The sequence below is a fragment of the Lissotriton helveticus genome, chromosome 1_1 (genome assembly GCF_964261635.1).
Source record: "Lissotriton helveticus chromosome 1_1, aLisHel1.1, whole genome shotgun sequence".
NCBI lineage: Eukaryota > Metazoa > Chordata > Amphibia > Caudata > Salamandridae > Lissotriton > Lissotriton helveticus.
The window spans coordinates 329,922,940-329,945,931 of NC_136057.1; the positions used below are offsets into that span (position 1 = coordinate 329,922,940).

The window sequence follows — 22,992 nt, forward strand, 5'->3', positions numbered from 1 at the left end:
GTTTATCCTTAATGGCTATTATCTCGTCCTATACGTTCTTATGTCTGGTGCGGATTACACTTATAGCATTCTTCCCTTCATGTCATATACTTCTCAGTTACCTTAGCTACAACCACATCACCTATAGCTGCTTTAGCTGGGACAAACCTATTCAATATACCCTCAATATTCTCTCCTGCTTCTAGCGCCCTTACTAGATATTCAATTGCTCTAAATCTTTGTTATAATTTGGTTATTTGCTGATGTTGTTTTTAGAACAATATAAACTAAAACTTAGTGTCTCTCTGCGGATACCTGCCTTCAGAGCATCTCATATCATCCCGGATCGGGCACTTCCTGTATTGTATCCCAGGAACTCTTCTATCTATTTTTACATGTGGGTGATATAACCCTCGTCCACTAATAATCCCCTTTTAAAAGTCCAATTCTGTTGGGCCCTCTCCCCCCCCGACCTGTGATATCCCCAGGACTAGAAGGTTATGGCCTGACATTACTCGGGGAAATATTTCAATACAGCATTTCGCAATTAGACCTTGAGGGACAAAAAAATATTCCAACCGAGCAACTGTTCCATGGTGAGCTGAAAAATAGGTACTTTCGGAGTCAGGTTTTGCCGTTATTACCTCTCTCCAGGCATCTAGTAACCTGTTCCCTTCCACTAAGTGGGACAGAGCCCTATGAACCCTAGGCTTCCGATTTATATGATCCCGGACTACTGCTCCACTGCACCCCAATCTCATTGATATTCAGGTCCCCACACATTATTATCGGAGTCAGCCATCAAGCTAATTGACCCATATATTGAATAGAGGGTGAATGAAAATGTAGACATACGTAGCTCTGCAATAACCCAGCGCCCCCTATATTGATCGGCAAATTGCTCCTTGCAGACAATCTTTTTCCCCGAATTAAAATGGCAACCCCCCTAATTCTAGTGCCCTGTGTGGTGTGTGCTACAAAATTGTACCCTAACTGATCTAAGACTTTTTTTCCACCCCCATAATAGGTGTCTCCTGGAGACAGACAATATCAGACCGCAGCATTTTCAAGTCTTCTGCAACCCTGCAACGTTTTCCAGGGTCATTTAAGCCACAAATATTAACTGAGGCTATCCTTAGATCTTTTTTTTCTCCCTACATCCACAAGATGCTGCCTCCCTTCATTAGATACCCTATTCTTCTTCTTCCTTTCCTGAACAACCAGTTTCACCTTTTATCTGGAATCTCCCTTGTGCTTGTTGTACCCTATTTCCGCCCTTAACTACCATTCCCCCATTCCCTCCCTTCTTCACAAAAACCCTCCCCTTTCCACCTCAAGACCCATCCCTCCCCCCACCCATTTAGTGAGACAAACAGACCTTGTAAGGTCTGGGTGATGGTGCCTGTGTCCCTCCTCCCCCCCGCCCGATGCCCTTATCATTCTACGTAGAGCCCACATTTATTTTGTTGCTCATATTCAGTTTCTATTCTCGCATTTCGTCCAAGTATTCCTTTGCCATTATATCAGATGTGAAAACTCTAACTTTATTTGTGTGGGTTATTTTCAGTCGGGCTGGATATAACACATACGCCTCTGCCCCCTGCGCTTGACAAGGTTGGATCAGCTGTCTCAGGTGCCAACGTCTTTAAACCGTCACATGACAGAAGTCGGGTTGAGTGAAAAATGACTGTCCTCCATATGAGCCTCTGGAGTCTGGGCATGCTTTGAGGAATATTGCTTCATGCAATAGGAAATTCCCGAAGTATACTATGATGGCTCTTGGTTGTTGCATCCCCCCGTTTGTGTCTGCCTGGGGCTTTTGAGCATAAAAGGGTAGCAGTGGACCCGTTGGACTTCTTGGTCTCAATTCCACTGTTGGAGCTCCAGGAAAGCCCCTTTCAGCCGATTTAGAACATAGGCTCTGATGTCACCTCCTTCTATACCTTCTTCTATAACCAGGATTCTTAGATTGGTGCGTCTTTGCTGTTTTTCATAATCCTCAAGCTTCCATTTTATGTCTGCTATCTGTGCACTCTGGGCTACAGTTTGGTCTTGCTTCTTCGCAACTTCATTTTCCAATTCTACTGTGCGTTTCTCTACTGCTATAATCCTTTCACCCATTTCGGAGCAGGCTTTTGCTACCTTTCTGACCGCCCCCTGAAACTTCTTTGTCCCAAGGCGGGACTTTTTTTTGCCATCTCTTCATGTTTCTTCCTGATGTTGTTTTATCGAGTCGTATATCAATCTCAGGGTCGGTTCCTCAAACTCTTGACTACTATACCCCTTTCTCATTGCCGAGTAAGGCTCCCCGTATTCCTTTTGCGTGGCAGAGTAATCCCACTTTAGGGCAAGACTTAATTGTTTCTTCAGACCCTCCTTGCCCTGCTGATCCTTGCTTCGCCTGAGGTTTCTCTTCCTCTCAGACTATAGTATCAGGCCCGTCTACCTGGCTGCTGGGATCGGAACTAGAGCTGGAAGATATAGACCCGCTCTCCCCGTCAAATACTACAGCACTTGCCGTACTTGAGTCTGAGCCGTCGGTCTAGGAGAAGAACTTATCCCCTAGGTCTAGGGATTCTTCGAGGGGCCGAAGGCTTGTGGCCCTCTTTATTAATGCCTTTGTCTCTAGCCCTGCACCATTTAAAGGTGGGGGGCCTGGAGCGTATGGTGTAATCACATAGCATTCCGCAGTCTGAGATACGTCCTCCTGTGGGGTAGCACCCTCCTCTTGCCCAACCCCTGGGTTTTTCTGATCTAGGGTGGCTGAGGGAGTCTCTTTCACTGAGCTATGATTTGGTTGTTCTGGTTCAGGCTCACCCCTCAAGATATTGGCAGCATCATTGGGGTTCCGCTTCTTACATTGAATTATGGAGTGGTGATCTCCCTCCCTGTCCCTTCCTACCTCATTGATGGTACTTTTTTGTCCTTCGGGGACAGCCGTGGTGGGAAGGAAGAACTCAGTAATTGCCTGTTGGAGGGAAGAGTCTGTTTTTGCCCCTTTCTCTTCATTAACATTGCTCTTGTTAGCATTAGCCTCCACGCCCTTACTTCCTTTAGGGGCACTTCTGGGGCCACAGGCAAGAATGGTTTTGGATCCCTATGGGCGTGTAGGAGGACATATTGCCGTGGTAACAGCTGTTGCTAATGTAGTTGATTGTCTAGCATCTTCGCTCCGATCACGAGTAGAACGTACAGATTTGGGACCATTAAATCAATGGGGTGTACAGATTTGGGAGGCATACTGTTTTTGGTGCCTTCTCACGCCAAGAGCTACCTGTGCTGTTCTGCGAGCACCACCAGCAACTCAGCAGCAGCTCGGGCAGAGACAGAGAACTGCTCAATGGATTTCCCTAGTGCTACCAGGCCCGTCTGAGCCCCGTCTACTACTCGGGACACGTCCTCGCCTCCCCGCACCGGGTTAGCGGGGCACAAATTATGCTCTTTCCGGGGGGTGGGTATGATGTTTGTGAGGCTCCGTGTATCTTCAGTCGTCTGCATCGGGCAGAGAGGGATCAGGAGACCGCGGCGGTCTTTTAAAGAGACGACATCTTGTCTCGCAACTGCTCCTTTTTGTTTTTAACCCCATTTGTGGCTACCAAGGCTTGTTGGTGCTCCCGCAGGACACTGACCTCCCAGATACACTGACATCCAACGTGGGACAGCTCATGCACGGCTCCTCATCTTCATCACTATTTATTTGGTGCTCACAGATACAGCGACATGGTCACTGTTGTCTCTTCTGAAACTCCCGACATCGGGTGGGCATTGTGCTTCGTGCCTCCTGGTCACCTCTGAGTGGCATAGAACCTAAACCTATATATATGATTCAACTGGCACACCTAATAGAATATTTCGACATGCTGGTGATCTCCTATGGGGATGACCCCCCAAAACAACCATAAGGCTAAGAAAAACATTGCAGCTTGTATAATAGCAGTGTTGGGTTGGCTCACATCCTTTGCTCTACAATGCAACCCAGACAAAACGGAGGTCTTTCTATTTAGACCTGACCCCAACCAAGGTTGGTCAGAGGCCTCGCCATCCCGCTGTCTGGCTCCCACCCCTAGGGGTCATAGTTGACCATTAATGAACCCTCAAATCCCTGATCTTACCTTAGCTGTGGTGTCCCTGGGCTGCCCTCCTTTTCTTGATCGCGGTCTCTGGAAAAACTGCGCATGCACGCCAATGCGTGCACATTTCTTGTGAGAAATGCGTATGTGCTGGCGTGAGCGCATGCACAGTTTTTCCAGAGAACGCAATGAAGAGGAGGAGGGCAGCCCAGGGACGCCGCAGCTAAGGTAAGGTTTTTTTATTGACTTTAAAGTCATTTTATTTAATTTGTATGAAATTGTTAATAGGGTGGGTGGGAGGTGGGTGGCGTAGCGTAGCGGAGCTCCACGGTGTTCCACAGAGTTTGTTCTCAACTCCGTGGTCCTCCATGTAGCGCCGGTACGCCTACTTCGCCCGGGGTTAGTGCCATTGACCTTGCCACGTTGGCCACCTAGCCTCCTAATATGAGGAAATACAAGCAGCATGCCCTCATCAATGGTATTGAAGCAGAACTAACCCTGGGCGAAGCGGCTCTATGCGGAGGTCCACGGAGTTGGGGGCCAACTCGGCTCCGCCGCCCACCCTCCACCTCCCCTAATAAGAACTAAAGGAATATACATTATAAGTAAAATAATAAACACTTACCTTGCCTGCGGGTGCGCGTGCATGCGCAGATCACTGTGAAAGCCGAGGAAGAGGAAAACGGCAACCCGGAGATGCCGCAGGCAAGGTAAGTGATTATTATTTTAATTATATTGTATATTTGTTTAATTCTTACTTGGGGGGTTGGAGGCGGGGTCTGGCCAACTCCACTCCGCCGTGGAGTGTGCAGAGATTTGCCTACTCCACGTCTTTCGCGGAACGTGGAGTAGGCAAATTTCCGCCTACTCCACGGGCAGAGCGGAGTTCTCTACCTATGCCTAAGCAGAACGGGGACACAGCTTCCAATGTCACTATGGTGTCTTGAGAAACTGGTGTCACCTGAGCATTACTTAGTTGGGTAACCAATGCAGACAATATCACTAATAGCCACCCCATGGCAGTCTCCGCTGGGGGGGCTTACTGGCCCTAAAAAGGTTGTGGTATCCTCCAACATCCCCATAGAGTGTCTTATGGGCAATGACTTAGAGATATCAGCATGGGCTGAAGTGGAGTTGAAAATCATGCAGCCATACTTGGGCTCTCTCAGAATGGGTTTGTGATGGTTAGAGCACAGGCCAAGAAGCAGGGAAATCATGGAGCAGTCAAGCCTGAATTATTGGCCTAGACGTCTACCAACAAGAGTGGTAGGAAGTGTAAGAACTTATCCTTCCCCTATAATACATGTGAAAGTCTTCTCAGGAAGGTGACCCTACCCCTTGTGAGGTAACTGCCCCAGGAGGAGCTTGGCCCTGACACAGCAGAGCTGCTGAGAGCAGTGGGACTATCAAGAGAGGAATTGAGTTTGCAGCAAAAACCCTACCCCTTTCTTGAGAGCCTCAGGTGGCAATCTGCTGCAGAGGCAGGGGATGTCAGTGAGGGCTATTGGCAGGATGGACTCCTTTACTCCGAGGCTAAGGACTCCAAGCGTGGTGCCACCAGGATGTTGGTCATTCCTCAGAAGTTTAGGGAGTTTCTCTTGACCCTTGCACATGACATACTGTTGTGCAGTTCCAACTAATCGGTAGGATCTGCGCACTTGTTGGACAACATAAACTAGGCGCCTGGTGCCTAGACTGATTCCGGACACCCCCACAGGATATGTTGGCCTATAGACCAGCTAGCTCATAGTGCCACCGTAAGCCCCCCTAACCGTTGGAGGAAGCAAATGGTTTCTGGCAACCACTGAACATGACCTTCCTGACCCTCAGGGATCGTGAAAGCAGTGCAGAACCTTTCGCTCAGTGACTCATGCTTATCTATTCTCAGGTATACAGAGATTACACAGTGGGATGTTTTCAATATATTTATTGAACCAAATGTTATTCTTGTGTAGAATGCATGTGCTGCAATGATTAATAGACACACGCAGATAAAACTGATTACAAGCACCAAAAGTATGAGTAGTAGATATAGTTCTACCATGGTGCTAAGACAATGTATATATGCAGGCATATAAAACAAGGCAATATTTGAACGTACTTCTACTATGCGAACCCTACTTGAAGTGGACCTAGATGAGTGTAGGTGTAGAGCCAACAATCCCCCCAAGGGACGATCCAACCCCATTACCTGGTGGGAGAAAATTAAGAACTCCATTTTGGTCACCTCACAAGAGGTAAGACTGTGTGTTATGAAGTGTCAGCATGCAAGGACCCTCGGTGTCAGCGGAAGTGTCTCCTCTCCTAATCTAATGGGATGCTCATCTTTTATAATAGAAAGCAGCCTTCCGATGTCGGTATAGATTAGTGATGTTATGGATATATAGGTAGCCATTTCGTCGCGCGGTTGAAATTAGAGATTACATTTGTACATATTGCGAGAAGGGACCTTGTACATGATGTTCAGGGCATTGTGATAATGTTTTGCGAAGCTAGAAGTGTAAACAAGTTTAGTTTCAGGGAAACAAATACAAAAGTGTTGCGCACACAAATATGTGCAAAAGGTTACTGAAGAAAAATATGACAATGTAAGAAATAAACTGCTTTGCTGCATGGGCCTAATTCTGGGATATAACACCCACTCCTCATACTAAGGGTCAATATATAAAAGCTATCAATAAAACCAGCAGGACATCTTTAAAACATCTAAAAGCTATCTAGAATCATTCTAAAAAGTCTGCAAGCCATGATAATATGTAAAGAAACTTTAAAAACTGATATAAAATCATCTAAAGCAAAATTCCATTAAAAACATCTTATAAAGGCCTTAAGAGTTAATATACTGTCTGAAACCTCAAGCAAAAGAACCAATTAATTGACGGAATGATGGACAATGCAAACATTCACCCCCAGTCACAAGGATCTGGGTTTAATCCATCATCCTTTTGCTTTCAGTGAGTTCCTGTAAAACAGCCAAATGTTCTTTGATGTCAAATGGTGTTTCAGCCGCCACGGTGCTGACACTATCGAGGTCTGGTACCCACATTCTCAAGCCAAACAAGAAATCATAAGGTGTACAACCTCCTAGGGATTTTCTTGGCATGTTGTTAAGTGTCATATGGACCCCATATAGGTGATTGACCCAACTAGTGTATCCTCACTGAATTGTTTTAGGTGCAGCCATTTTTCAAAGCATGAGAATGTGGGAATAGGCTGTGAGTTCAAATCCTTAATTTTTGCTACACCAAGGCATGACGTTTGTTGCACTGTTTTGTTCAGAAAACACATTTGATGTGGTATGATGCATGCTAAGCATGGGCGAATTTTGCGAATTCGCGGATTTGCGAATTCGCGATCCGCAAAATTCACGAATTTGTGCGAATTTGCGGATTTTTATATTTTTGCGTGTTTGCGGGGCGCTTTGCGTGTTCGCGTGGCGTTTTGGCATGTTCGCAGGGCGCTTTGCGTGTTCGCGTTTTTTTTTTGGGCGAGACCGTGATGCGCCCTCTGGTTCATCACTGCCACCCTCTCGTTTTTTATGCCCTTCTGCCCTCTGTACCACTCGTTTTTGTGCCTTTCTGCCCTCTGCCTCACTCGTGTTTGTGCCCTTTTGACCTCTGCCCCACTCGTTTTTGTGCTCTTCTGCCCTCTGCCCAACTCGTTTTTGTGGTCTTCTGCCCTCTGCCCCACTCGTTTCTGCCCTCTGTCTCACTCGTTTTTGTGCTCTTCTGCCCTCTGCCCAACTCGTTTTTGTGGTCTTCTGCTCTCTGCCCCACTCGTTTCTGCCCTCTGTCTCACTCGTTTTTGTGCTGTTCTGCCCTCTGCCCCACACGTTTCTGCCCTCTGTCCCACTCGTTTTTGTGCTCTTCTGCCCTCTGCCCAACTCGTTTTTGTGGTCTTCTGCCCTCTGCCCCACTCGTTTACTCGTTTTTGTGGTCTTCTGCCCTCTGCCCCACTCGTTTCTGCCCTCTGTCCCACTCGTTTTTGTGCTCTTCTGCCCTCTGCCCAACTCGTATTTGTGGTCTTCTGCCCTCTGCCCCACTCGTTTCTGCCCTCTGTTCCACTCGTTTTTGTGCTCTTCTGCCCTCTGCCCCACACGTTTCTGCCCTCTGTCCCACTCGTTTTTGTGCTCTTCTGCCCAACTCGTTTTTGTGGTCTTCTGCCCTCTGCCCCACTCGTTTCTGCCCTCTGTCCCACTCGTTTTTGTGCTCTTCTGCCCTCTGCCCAACTCGTTTTTGTGGTCTTCTGCCCTCTGCCCCACTCGTTTCTGCCCTCTGTCCCACTCGTTTTTGTGCTCTTCTGCCCTCTCCCCAACTCGTTTTTGTGCTCTTCAGCCCTCTGCCCCACTCGTTTCTGCCCTCTGTCCCACTCGTTTTTGTGCTCTTCTGCCCTCTGCCCCACTCGTTTCTGCCCTCTGTCCCACTCGTTTTTGTGCTCTTCTGCCCTCTGCCCAACTCGTTTTTGTGATCTTCTGCCCTCTGCCCCACTCGTTTCTGCCCTCTGTCCAACTCGTTTTTGTGCTCTTCTGCCCTCTGCCCAACTCGTTTTTGTGATCTTCTGCCCTCTGCCCCACTCGTTTCTGCCCTCTGTCCCACTCGTTTTTGTGCTCTTCTGCCCTCTGCCCAACTCGTTTTTGTGGTCTTCTGCCCTCTGCTCCACTCGTGTTTGTGCCCTCTGTCCCACTCGTTTTTGTGCTCTTCTGCCCTCTGCCCAACTCGTTTTTGTGGTCTTCTGCCCTCTGCCCCACTCGTTTCTCCCCTTTGCCCACTCGTTTTTGTGCTCTTCTGCCCTCTGCCCAACTCGTTTTGTGATCTTATGCCCTCTGCCCCACTCGTTTCTGCCCTGTGTTCCACTCGTTTTTGCGCTCTTCTGCCCTCTGCCCAACCTTTTTTTGTGGTCTTCTGCCCTCTGCCCCACTCGTGTTTGTGCCCTCTGTCCCACTCGTTTTTGTGCTCTTCTGCCCTCTGCCCAACTCGTTTTTCTGGTCTTCTGCCCTCTGCGCCACTCGTTTCTGCCCTCTGTCCCACTCGTTTTTTTGTGCTCTTCTGCCCTCTGCCCAACTCGTATTTGTGGTCTTCTGCCCTCTGCCCCACTCGTTTCTGTGCCCTTCTGCCCTCTGCCCCACTCGTTTTTTGTCCCCTTCTGCTCTCTGTCCCTCTTTGTGCCCTTCTGCCCTCAGCCCCACTTACAATGGCGCCGGCAAGCTGCAAGCGCCATTCTAAAATAGATACAAAGTCAGCTTCAACAGGAAGCACTAATAGATAACGTAAAGCAGGTGCTCGAGTTGAAGGTCAAATTAAGTTACACAATCATTAATCACCCCGAGTTTGGGGTGATTAATGATTGTGTAACTGAATTTGAGCTTCAACTCGAGCACCTGCTTTACTTTATCTATTGGTGCTTCCTGTTGAAGCTAACTTTTGTAACTATTTTAGAATGGCTCTGCCAGCTTGCTGGCAGCTTGCCGGCGCCATTCTAAAATAGTTACAAAAGTCAGCTTCAACTTTTGACCCAATCCGTTCCGCTCGCGGATTTTGCGGGGAATTCGCGAATCTCGCGGATTGCGAATTTGCCGAAAATCCACAAAATCCGCGTGCGGAACGGATTTTCCACCCATACTTACGCATGCCCTAAATAAAGCCTCTTTTCCCTGCGACTGTAAGTCTTTTGTTCCCCAGACATATTTTGTGTTGATTGTATCTTTCAAAAAGTCGAAACCCTGTGATTACAGTTGGGAAGTAATAGAAGCAGAGCATATCAGCTTGGTTTGAGTAAGGATAATTTTCTTTGCAGGTGTAGGTGCAAGTCTATAATAATACTAGGCTGGGTCTGATGTTTCAAAACCTGAAAAAAATAAGCAAACTTTTATGCAAAAGTCTTTGAACAACTTTTCGGTGGTGCTGGGCATTGTTCCCATTGTGTGCAATTATAAATATTGCACAGGATACTAGCTTTGTGTAGAAAATGGTGACGTAATGTTGAAAGCAGAACATGTCTCCATAATTACTTGTACCATCATACAATTCATTATTAGAAAATGCAGCTGATTGCTTTCGATCTGTAAGGAATTTGCAGAAGTTCAGTAAGACCATACACATCATACGATACCCTGTTCCATACAATTCCTTCAGGAACTGGAACTGCTGTAATGTTCATTAGGGACAGGTCTCACAGTTCATGGTGCAATGATGCATGTTGTTTAAGAACCAAGTTTATGAGTTGTACTATGGAGCATTCTGGGAGAAAGTGTCCATTCAGAAGGAGGAGAAAGACAGTCACTATACCAATCCAAAGTACCAGGAAAAGTAATTCAATTGTGATCCAGACAGTGCTTAATTTGTAAAATATTAAGTGCAGGTGCTCACATTTTTTAGGAGACCACACCCACTTTACCTGGCTCCATCTACTTCCTTCAATGGCTCCACCCACATTCTCAACTGGCAATGCTGAAAGTCAGATGTAATACCCGGTCTGAATTTCAGCAAGGGAGCCTTCCTCAATTAAAGTTTTGATAGGAGGTTCCCCCGCTTGAGAACATTTTTAAAAAAATGAATTCAAAAAGTGCATTTAAAACACAATTTCAGAATAAATTGGCTGAAATGACTAATGCACTGAAAGGGGACACCTATAATTACTACCTTTTGGGCTCCTGCTTCCTATTGTTTATGCCTACGCTCATAAAAGCCATGGCAGAGTTAATAGGGAGGGTTGAGTGCTTGCAGTGGAGCAATAGCCATGTAGACAGAGGCTGAGAAAGGACGAACGCTGTCAAGAAAGGAGAGAGAGTATTAGGCAGATGGTACAGGGCAGTGAAGTTGGAGTCGCGGATGGTGCTAATTATGAACAAAAAAAAATCCAGGAGTTTGTCACAATATTGTTGTGATGCACAGGGGTTGTTCTTCTGGGCATCTGGATTAGACAGTTCTTAAAAGATGCTGAAGGTTTCTCTTATTCAGTCAGACCTGGTAGATGAATTTTGTAAATTAAGACTTTTCAGCTCTCTTTATGGTACTTTGGAGGCCTTACAGGTATCAAGAGATAAGAAGAGAGGGGCTATCTCCAATTAAAACAGTCTTGTGCAACTTGCATTAGAGGTTGAGACCGGTTTGTTTCAGTTCCACTGTCACCACATTGGACCATTGTTTGTGGATTTAATGCCAAATTTAGTGTTTCTAGTTTTGGATGGGGCCAGCCTCACAGACAGCAGTGATGTATTGTGGTATAGATTGTCCAGTAAGGCTTCAGTGTCATCCTAGTTGAGAAAGTTAGTTGTAACAACATTCTGTGTGTCTTCAAGCTCCTCTGGGCCGACATATCTGTAATACCTGGATGGAATAATCGCATATCTCTTTATTTCTAAGAAATGCAAGCAGTTCTACAAACCTGTGTCCTAATCCGTTCATGTATATCATTAGGAAAAATCTGTTATGAATGGTGCAGGTGTGATCAAGTCAAACCTAAAAGGTAGCTGATTTAAGATGTGCTTAATGCTAATGTGACATTTATGTTTTTGAAAGGCATCAAGGAGCTTGGTAAATTGAGGTCAATGATGACAAATGTAACAAAATATCCAATTACTGGCTCCCTCCATGGTCATTATTTGCAGCCCGACACAAGACATGTGTTATTTACTCTGTATCAAAGTTCGATTGCCATAAAATATAGATTCCAATTTAACTTCAATACATGGTGTTTGAATCAATTGAATATTTGAACTGAGGCCTGGAAATGTTTCCTGCCGTTAAATCGGGTGTTACACCATCAGCATTGGTTTTTATTAGTACTCAAGACTTTACATGTACCCACATAAGGCTGATTTATGAAGGAGTTTTGCGGTCAGAAAGGTTGGGATTTTCAAAACGGAAACAAAAAGTATGGAGGTGAGAAATTAAAAAAACATTTTTGAAAGGAAAAGTGGAGAAAGGGTGACTAAGGGAAGGAAACCCCATTTATGTAAGCCTCAGCGAACTGGAAATACGTTTTGTATTATTCCTTTGGCACACATTCAGAAGTCATTTTTTGTTTGGGGAATCTCTTTAAAACCCTATCTTATCATTAGCTATTAAAAAAGGTTTCTTGAGCACCACATCCCCTTTAAACCTTTAGGGACAGTGTCCTGTTTCGCTCACCGGCGCCTTACAGGCATGGTCAAAGGGGGAGATATTTTCATTTTCTGGATACTCCCTTGGATAGCATTAATAAGCAGTGCGACAAGTTATCAGAGGTGCGCAGTGTGATAGGCTGGTGCCAGAGGGAACCACAAGGAGCTTGCACCAGGGAAGTGCAAGGACCCATCCTTCGCCTACACTTCCCATCGCTCTGTTTCTATCTCTCTTTATCGGGCTCATAGCCTGAGTGCCGGAGATCATTATTTTGCACATAAACCCAATACCTCGTTCCCTCATTACACCAATGAAATCCTTTGTCGTTGCAACTAATTGTCCCGTCACACTGTGCAAAATGAACCTGCTTCACCTAGCGCCAGCCGCACACCCAAGCTTCCAGAATAAACAGATCAAACCTTTAATTGACTTTTAAAGACATGACAGACACTGAACATTTCAAAATAAACAGATGCCACCTTTCACGTGACCCCGAAGAAGCCGCCTTCAGAAAACATTTCCAAACAAGCAGATTCCACTATAAAAGCGGAATTGGTTACTTACTTGGTTTACTGCCTTTTTTCATAGCTGACAAGGTTTCAATCTAATTATGAGTGACATTCAACAATTATGCGTGACACTTTCTAGCGAGCAATATCAAGCAATGAAGAAGAGGAAAACAGATAAATATCAGAAATAACACCAATCATAGCTGCTAAGTTTTCAGACTCCTTGTGTGTGACATTTCTATGGTTTCAGTTTACTTACATGTGAAATTCACGGATCAAATGTGTGACACTTAGAGTAACACATTCTTGTTAATAAAACAAACAGAAAACGTAACTGCAGGCAGAGATAAATATCAGAAATGACACTCTTTTGAGAAAAATGTAGTTTTCAAAAGTTCTTGAAACTCCAAACAGGCTGGAATGGAATTTCACTAATCTACTGCCCCTTGATAAAATTGTCCAAAACACTCTTCTCCAAAACGCTCCCATAAGCTTGCACATTCTCCTCACACCCTACATTTCACACCTGCTCCACTACACTTGCTTGCAGTACCACGGACAAATCACATTGCTGTCTCCAGTTTAAAATTTGCCAGATGGGGGGGGAGGAGCTACGCGCCGGATCAAGATGGCCGCGTAGAACCTCGGCTCCTCCATGACCGTCCACCGAGCCAAGCATCCTGATCCCTATCCTGCCTTTGAAGCCCGGTATTTGATGCAGGAGTGAGAGCGGAGCAATCTGCCGCAATCCCAACCTTCCAGTGACGCCAGGGGCCAGAGAAAGGAGTGCCGTAATTTGCAGCCTTTAGCGGGCCCTCAGCCGGAGACTGGCATGCATCTGGGGCCGCCCCAGAGTCCATCAACAGTGGCGACTCGGACCGGAAGTCGCTGGTCACGCCGCCACAGCCAGGAGTAAAGACTGCGGTAACCCACGGTGGCATATGAGCGGTGAGCGGGACGGGTGGCGGCACTCGCGGGAGAGGTTCCCCCCTCCTTGCGCCCACTCCCCATCGAGATCCCGGCAAGATCAGGAGCCCCGGGGACTCCATAACTTTAGCAGAGGCTGCAGAGCCGGAAGACCGGGGGTGAGTGAGGAACTGCTCCTCCCTTCTCCCCTCTATCACACCAAGTGGAGAGAAAGACCGGACGGTCTAGAAGAGGGGCTCCATGCCCCCAGAGGTGCAGAATCGGGGCCGGGTGTGTGGAGGCGGCCGGCGGAAAGGGGTGAAAACTGTTGGAGGGGTCCTGTTGCCTGTGTGACTCACCCACCGGAGGCCATCTCTTCATAATGGAGGGCTGCAGTGGTTCACAATATGCCAAGAGGCGATGGCACTGGGGCGAGAGTCAGTGGTCCCGTCTGGTATCTAACTGCCACGGGGGGTCCGGGAGGTGCAGGCCCCTCACCCTCGTCTGATCCTCCTCTGACCAGCGGAGTCATAGCGTGTGGAGATGGTTTTCTGGTCGGTCCCGGCCTACGCTAGCAGCGCTTAGTAGACTCCCAGTGAACATTGTGCGGACAGCCCCCCCCTCCCCGGGTCTGGATGGGCGGACAGTGGGCGGTGATGCGGAAACCGACTCAATGGACTTAGCATCCAGATCCAAAGAAAAACAACACCAGGGTGCGCTGAGAACTGATGCACTAATGGTGTCCAAACCAGACACCGACAAACATCAGTCCAGGACAGCTAAGGGACTGAGACAAATACAGACTAACAAACTGGATCGATATACGCTGCCCAAGGGTTCTCCAACAGATTCAAGGCACACCATTACGTCGGGAAGAGAGTCAGCGAGCCCTGCATCAGACATGATGTCATGGCGGCCATAGAGGGGTTCAAATCATCCCTTCGGCAAATAATGGAATAGCCTGATCATAAGCTGGACACAGTCTCCATAGAAGTGAATCTCATATGTGCGGATCTCACTAAAGTCAATGAGAAGGTCAAGTCACTAGACATTAAGACGACCAGTCTGACAGATGATGTGGCGGAGCTCTAGCAGGAAGTCCGGGATCTCAGGTCTTTCTACGAAACGGCTGAGCGTAAACTGGATGACTACGAAGCGAGAGCCCGTTGCAATAATGTCTGCATCTTGGGTGTGCCTGAAGAATCAGAAGGCCCAGCTCCTGACCTGTTTGTGGAAGACCTAATTCTGACCCATCTCAAGCCCAAGGGACTTGGTAAATTCTTTACTATCGAACGCGCTCCCAGGGTCCGGGCGGGAGGGCCAAGCCCGGGGCGCCCCATGTCCGATGATTGCTAGGTTTCTGAATTTCAGAGACAGAGACTCAATCCTTCAGGCTGCCCGGACGGGAGTCCCTCTATGCTATGAAAATGCCACTCCCTCTTTCTTTCCCGATTTCACCCAAATGGCGCAGAAGCAACAAAGGAACTTCCTCGCAGTGAAGAAAAAACTTAGAGACAAGGGTATAAAGTATGCCATGATGTTCCTGGCGCGTTTCAGGGTGGAGGTAGTGGGAAGAGCATGGTTTTTTGATAATCCAGAAGTGCGACTGACTGGATCGATAGCCGGCCCTGGGGTGGCGCTGGATCACGGGACCGAGAAGGAGAGGGAACAGCACTGGAGCAGGAATGAGAACCGCCGGCCATACACATGGACTGACTGTATAATGCCAGGTACAGGGGTGTTGGCCCCATATTAAGATGTCTGACTCTCCCCAGGGTATATTAACGGTGCATGCATACTGTGGACTTCAATGGACAATTGGTTTGATTTGATAGAGGAGGGGGAAATGGAGAGCAAGCCTCCCTCCTCTTTACTACCTTTAGTCATATAGTTGATTAGTGTGTAGGGCGACAGGCACTCTGCCAGTTGGCGATGGGCAAACGCCGAGAGCAGGGGTGCAGAGAGGGTGCGAGGTGGGAGAGGTTTGTTTTGATTTTTCTGTTTCAATTTGCATTATTTGCATTGTTTTTCAATGCGAGAATGTTATTGTTTGCACTTTTGTGGTCTTGACACCATCAAATAGCAGAGCAGAGCTACCAAGACCTTTACTGGGGTGAGATGTCGGGCGAGAGACAGCGATCAGGGATCAAAGTGCTCAGCCGGAATGTAAATGGGCTGGGTGACAAAATAAAGAGGGGAATGGTCAACCAATTTGTTAGACGGCATGCGCCGGATGTGATCCTTCTGCAGGAAACTCACCTGATAGGAAACAAGTGTATGGCCTTGCACAGGGAAAGATACAAGCTGGTGGCAAATGCGGGATTTACCTCAGGGTCACGGGGAGTAGGCATACTAATCAAAAATGTATTCCCTTTCACTCCGCAAGCCAGACAGTGGATAGACACATGAGGCAGGTATGTAGGGGTCTCAGGCCAATGGGAAGGGAAGACAGCCACATTTGTTTCTGTATATGTCCCTCCCGGAAACTTTTAAAGACTTAGACGCGATTTTCCTCACTCTTCCTCTGGGAGTCCTGGTATTGGGGGACGATTTTTATGCTGTAATGTCTGGCGCTCAAGATAGGTAGACCTGCTCAGAGGTGGCTCCCTGACTTCATAGACACATGGGGCTCTTGGATGGATGGAGGGCGCACAACCCAGACAGAAGTCAATACTAATACATATCAGGGGCACACCACAGCCTGTCAAGAATAGATTATGTCCTTGTTCCGGCAGCTCAGGCCCATACTATCAGAGAAATACATCATTTGGGAAGGGGCATTTCAGATGATTCCCCCGTGTGGTTGAGACTGGAGTGGGAATATGGAAGTGCTGGGAGGGTAGCCCCCATCAATCCATGGTATTTGAAAGATCCACACACTCGAAATAGTATTGTCAAAGTTACGGAACACTATTTTCTAGAAAACAAGGATTCAGTAGATTCCGCACAAACTGTATGGGAGGCGTATAAAATGGTTTTCCAGGGAGAAACGCTCTCCCTGATATCCAGAAAAAAGAAGGAGAGGCAGCCTGATCTCGAAACAGCGGAGGAAGATGTGGTGAAGTCAGAAGAGGAACTAGCCTGGGCGGTTTCCCCGGAGGGCATTCACCTTCTTAGATTGAGACAAGATGAGTTTCTTGCAAAGTAGAGAAGGTAGAATCTATGAACTCGGGGACAAGGCAGGAAAACTGATAGCATGGCTGGACAGACATGACTGGGCATCCAGGCTGGTGACCGCGGTGCAAGGGCAAGACTCCAGTCCTATAACTGATCCACAAGCCATAGCCGACACATTTGCCGACCACTACCGTACAATACACAGCACGACAGGCAAGTTCACCAAAGTAGAAAATGCGGAACTGTTAAGAGACATAATACTTCCCAAGCTCTCGGACGAAAACAGAATTCTAATAAACTTGCCCCTATATTCGAGCCATGTTGATGGAGAGTAGGAAGAAGGGAATGCTACCATATGACCAGCGAGTGGCTAATATAGTGGTCATACACAAAGAAGGTAAACCTAGGTCTAGCTGCACCTCCTATCGGCCAATATCACTTCTGAATGCAGACCCTAAGGTCCTTGCCAAATTACGGGCAATAAGACTGATCAAAGTAATTACCACGCTGGTCCACCCGGACCAGTCGGGCTTCATGCCGCATCGAAACACAGCCCTTAACCTACGGCGACTACATGGAGTATTGAGTAGAGCATCGACCATACAGGAGCTGGCAGTCATAGTATCTTTAGACGCCACTGTGGCGTTTGATATGGTGGAGTGGCCTTATCGTTTGCGGTTTTAGGCAAATTAGGTTTCAGACAGGAATATATAGGCTGGGTGCGCCTCCTATACTCCGGCCTGCTAGACCGGGTCGTGGTGAATAACCGTAAATCTTCAGACTTCCAGCTCGGAAGGGGTACTAGGCAGGGTTGGCCCTGTCACCGCTCCTTTTTGCGTTGGCAGTGAAGCCACTCGCGGCTTGGGTAAGGCAGGACCGATCCATCCGCGAACTTAGGTGGTCACTGGATTGGGAGGACAAGATATCTCTATATGCTGACGACATCCTCTTGAATATTACGAATCCTAGAGGATCACTAATCTGCCTCCTAGATGTGCTGGAAATATTCGGCAGGTACTCTGAAATTCCCGTGAACTGGCTCAAATCGGTGATTTATGTCCTTAGTGGTGATCCACCAATAATACCGCAAGGCTGCCTAATTTAGACCGTATCGGCTCTGCTGTAGTGGTCTCTCACAGTGGTGGACTGCTGTGCTCTGCGAAATTGCTTTTGCCTCAATACTGCTCAGTCCTGAACTTACTGATCATGCTGACGTTGCACTGGGTGGCAGGCCCGGAGCCTCTCTCTCTTGATTCAGTGTGGGAAGGGTGGGCATCAGACAATGCTGCAGCTGCTGCTACAATGAAGGGTGAGCTGAGCCTGCTGCACTGTTACTCATGCCTAAAGACAGCGATTCCACTAGTTTGCTGTCTACCCCATCCCCTGCGTCGGCATTTAGCAAACGTCACCTTTCCCTGAATGGTCACATGCCTAAGACCATTTGTAACCCACAGTAATAGTGGCAGAGGTAAAAACAACCATCTTTAGTACACTCACTTCATGCTGAAACATTTACCATCATTTTTTCTTTTTTTTTCTTTTGTCCTCATACTTGGCATTCGGCAAAGACTGAGACTGGGTGCGTACTAACTGGGATGACCGGCTCTTCACCTCTGCCCAGATAGCCAAGGCCTTTACAATCATTTTGAAAAATATTGCTTTTATGGACTTCCAGAATGTTCCATATTTTGTGCTGCTTCACTTAAGCGCACCAACCTCTTCCACAGAGCAGCAGTGATGGGTGGTGCGTCGACCAGAGGAGGCACCATTTTGGCAGCAACAGGCACACCATGGAAAACAAAGCTGCCCACTTCCGCCTCAGTGTCTAAGGGGGCCAATCAAACTCCGCCAGGCCATAGCGACTTAGCAGTAAAGTTTGCCCTTTCTATATGTAGATATGCATACAAAATGCACAGAACATGCAGCACAAGCTTCACAAACTCAGAAGAGCAGCCAAAGAGACAGTAGTGGAGTAAGCTTCATTCCCATGCAGTACAGTAGAATAGCCAGCGGCAGTGACATCTTCACTTGCACAAAGAGGAGCCCAAGCAAATTGAATGGCAATGCAAGAATAATTGTTATACAGAAGAGTTACTGAAAAGTCACTGGCAATTTTATAAAGAGGATAGTCGATGTTTACTAAGGGTGTGGAATACAGATATGGTATAGCTATCTACATTTTTCTAATATGACCTTTTTTATATAGGCTTCATAAATTTAAAATAAGCAGGCAGCAACACGTGGGGAGCAGTAGTGCAACCTTCACTCATGTTGTAATGCCATCTACAGCTACCTAACGTATTCTTTTTATCCCGCAATGCAAGGATGAGAATCACGGGGTGAATTATTCTTATGTATGTACATTTGGTCCATGTTTACATCGAAAAGTTCAATGACTCGTGAAAACCAAGCAATTGACCTTCGTGTTCCCAGGCTCACTCACAGCCCTCTCTATTAATAATGTCATTCTTTTTATCCAACAGGCTGCGTAGTGACATCTGGTAACTGCCCTTTGTAGCTCTGATAACCCAACACACTAATTTATCATGGTCCTCATGACATTCTGCCATGCACATGGCAACCTTTTTGAGATGTTAGAAAGGTCATCCCAATGAGTGTACTGTACGTGTGAATGTTTCACTCACTGGAGTAACATTTCAGATAGTGATCCAGAAGGAAATTCAAAGTTCACCAATGGTATTTATGCCGTTGAATCTTATTAGCTGATTCAAGAATGCACAGAAGTTGTGCTTAATTGAAACGGCTAATACAGCTCTGCTTACCTGGCACCATCGAGCCTTTGCAAACCCCCGAACAGTCACAGTTTTGCGATATCAGTGTCTACCGTCGGAACAGTGTTGCTGGGATTCGGATGCTTTTTCTCCCCGTTGCTCACCCAGGCCAGAGTGCCATACTCAAGTGGGTGCCGATCTACCCTCACAAACACACGCACACACCGGGCATAGTCACATCAGGGCCACAGGAAGTCCCCCGCCCCCACATTCCCCAAACGCGCAAAATAATACACAGACATCGTATTAGTTTGGGAAAAATTTGCTGCAGGTTTATTACATACAACATATGTAATGAAGGTGGGTAAACATTACGGGCGATCCCGGGCCGGCTGCATTCTCGCCACCTGCCCGCCGGTTGAGCCAAACAGCACAGTGGCGAACCACCCAACTGCTGTACAATTAGAATATAAATACTGACACGCCCCTTGGCGTGACTAGGCAAACCCCCGGTTGCACAGGCCCACAACCGCCCGAAGGACTACTGGGGCGCCGACACGAATTCCTGCACCTCCCATGAGGTTACAGGTTAGGCTCTGGCACCCTTATGTGCCCGCTGAAGTACATCGTTTGCACCTCTCTTCTTCCGGATCGCCCAGTAACTCCGCTTAACTCCGACCTGCAACGATAAATGAACACATTAACAAACCTCCACAATTCCCTCATACAGACACTCTGGGTTAGAGGAAAGGGAGGGAGAAGAGTGTCCCGAAGAGCTCGCGACGGCGTCCGGGGCGGCAAAGAGGCCTTCCAACGGGGTACTGGAACTTAAGTACCCATGGAGGCCACTCCCCGCCGCCCCGGACGAGAATCACCGCCAGCCGCCTCCTCCAACCAGTGAGGAGGAGAAGCTGAACATCCTGCTGGGGGCGGGACAGCCCTCCGAGACTAGTGGCCCGCCCTCTCTATGGCCACTGCGTGGCCTCGGGCAGGCGCAGAAGTAAACCTCCTCGTGCAGGGCTGGCCCTGTGGCACATGCACGTGCGTACTGGTCCTGACCAATCAGCGTCAGGGAGGTAGTCAGGTCAGCCGGGGCAGCAGCAACAAATGAAAAGCTGTCCAATCAGGGTGAATCTGCCAGCCTCGTCGTAACTTTTACTAGAACATCAATTGGCTGCTGAGTGCCACCTGGCCCATGTGTGATTTGGTAGTCTAACAAAAACAGTGGAGTTGATACTAGAGCACAAAAATAGGCAATGCACTAACCCTTTTTAATAAGATGCCATGCGTGACAAACAATATTTGTACTTGCGGTAATGTGACTTTTGGCAGGGCTGTTTTTTAAGAGGAATGCTTCTGCACACTGCACATGCTGCTACTTCAGTTAATTGTTCCGGACTGCTGGTGAGTAGTGCGTGCGTGCCACATGACGATATGGCGGGCTGGCAGCAAATGAAATTTTAAAAGGTTAAGTACGCTGCTGTGGCTGCACAGGACTAAATGAAATCCAGCCCAATCAGTGGTCCGCCCACCTGCAACACTGACGGGAGGCATAGATGTATTATCAGCTCAGATCTTCAGTGGAACGAGTCAACAGCCAAGTACATTGTCTGACTATGCACATTGTGCAGTCGTTGATGTGAGTTCACCCTGACATCTAGACCAGGCCCTGATAAGTAAGTGCCGGTGCTAAGCACCGGAAAGCACCGGCACCAATTAGGCACTGTTCATGACATTCTGCCATGCACAAGGCGAACATTTTGAGATGTTAGAAAGGTCATCCCAATGGGTGTACTGTATGTGTTAATGTTTCACTCACTGGATTAACATTTCAGATAGCGATCCAGAGGGAAATTCAATGTTCACCAATGGTATTTATGCCATTTAATCTTATTAGCTGATTCAAGAATGCACAGAAGTTGTGCTTAATGGAAAGGGCTGATACAGCTCTGCTCACCTGGCACCATCGAGCCTTGGCGAACCCCCGAACAGTCACAGTTTTGCGATATCAGCGTCTCCCGGACGGAACAATGTTGCTGGGATTCGGATGCTTTTTCTCCCCGTTGCTCACCCAGGCCAGACAGCCATACTGAATTGGGTGCCGATCTTCTCTCACCAGCACATGCACACACCGGGTAGAAGTACACATCCTCGGGGAGGGCAGGCCCTGTGGCACATGCGCATGCGTACTGGTCCTGACCAATCAGCGTCAGGGAGGTAGTCAGGTCAGATCTGCCAGCCTCGTCGTAACTTTTACTAGAACATCAATTGGCTGCTGAGTGCCACCTGGCCCATGTGTGATTTGGTAGTCTAACGAAAAACAGTGGAGTTGATACTAGAGCACAAAAATAGGCAATGCACTAACCTTTTTTAATAAGATGCTGTGTGTGACAAACAATATTTTTACTTGCGGAAATGTGACACTTGGCAGGGCTGTTTTTGAAGAGGAATGCTTCTGCACTGCACATGCTGCTACTTCAGTTAATTGTTCCAGACTGCTGGTGCGTAGTGCGTGCGTGACTCATGACGATATGGCGGGCCGGTGGCATGACGTTTTAAAAGGATATGTACGCTGCTGTGGCTGCACAGGACTAAATTAAATTCAGCACAATCAGTGGTCCGCCCACCGGCAACACTGACGGGCATACATGCCAATAGACCCGATTCAGGAGGGAAACTACCGATTTTTCAAGCTAAAAATGGCTTTCTTTTAGCTGTCTCCCGCCTGAAATTGCATTTTCTACAATAGAAGTCAATGGGAAATTTTCATTCTCCCGTTTTTTCATTTTAAATCTCCCTCGTCCCTGTCCTAAAATGTTGGCATGTATGCTGACGGGAGGCATAGATGTAGTATCAGCTCAGCTCTAAGGAGTGACAGTCAAGTACATTGTCTGACTCTATGCACGTTGTGCAGTCGTTGATGTGAGTTTGCCCTGACATCTAGGCCAGGCCCTGATAAGTAAGTGCAGGTGCTAAGCACCGGAAAGCACCGGCTGAAATTAGGCACTGTTCATGACATTATGCCATGCACGAGGCAAACATTTTGAGATGTTAGAAAGGTCATCGCAGTGGGTCTACTGTATGTGTTAATGTTTCACTCACTGGAGTAACATTTCAGATAGCGATCCAGAGGGAAATTCAAGGTTCACCAATGGTATTTATGTCATTTAATCTTATTAGCTGATTCAAGAATGCACTGAAGTTGTGCTTAATAGAAAGGGCTGATACAGCTCTGCTCACCTGGCACCATCGAGCCTTGGCGAACCCCCAAACAGTCACAGTTTTGCAATAATCAGCGTCTCCTGGACGGAGCAGTGTTGCTGGGATTCGGATGCTTTTTCTCCCCGTTTCTCACCCAGGCCAGAGGGCCATACTCAAGTGGGTGCCGATCTTCCCTCACCAGCACATGCACACACCGGGCAGAAGTACACCTCCTGGTGCAGGGCAGGCCCTGTGGCACATGCACCTGCGTACTGGTCCTGACCAATCAGCATCATGAAGGTAGTCAGGTCAGCCTGGGTAGCGCCAACAAATGAAAAGCTGTCCAATTAGGGTGAATCTGCCAGCCTCTATTGGC

The 22,992-nt window shown here is 47.6% G+C and overlaps 1 protein-coding gene across 14 annotated transcripts in view; it reads left to right on the forward strand.

Annotated features, from left to right (window-relative positions):
- Window positions 1–22,992, forward strand: part of LOC144804990 (V-type proton ATPase 116 kDa subunit a 4-like) — a 6,844,636-nt gene that overhangs the window by 1,382,073 nt on the left and 5,439,571 nt on the right. The gene's annotated exons all lie outside the window — the stretch shown is intronic.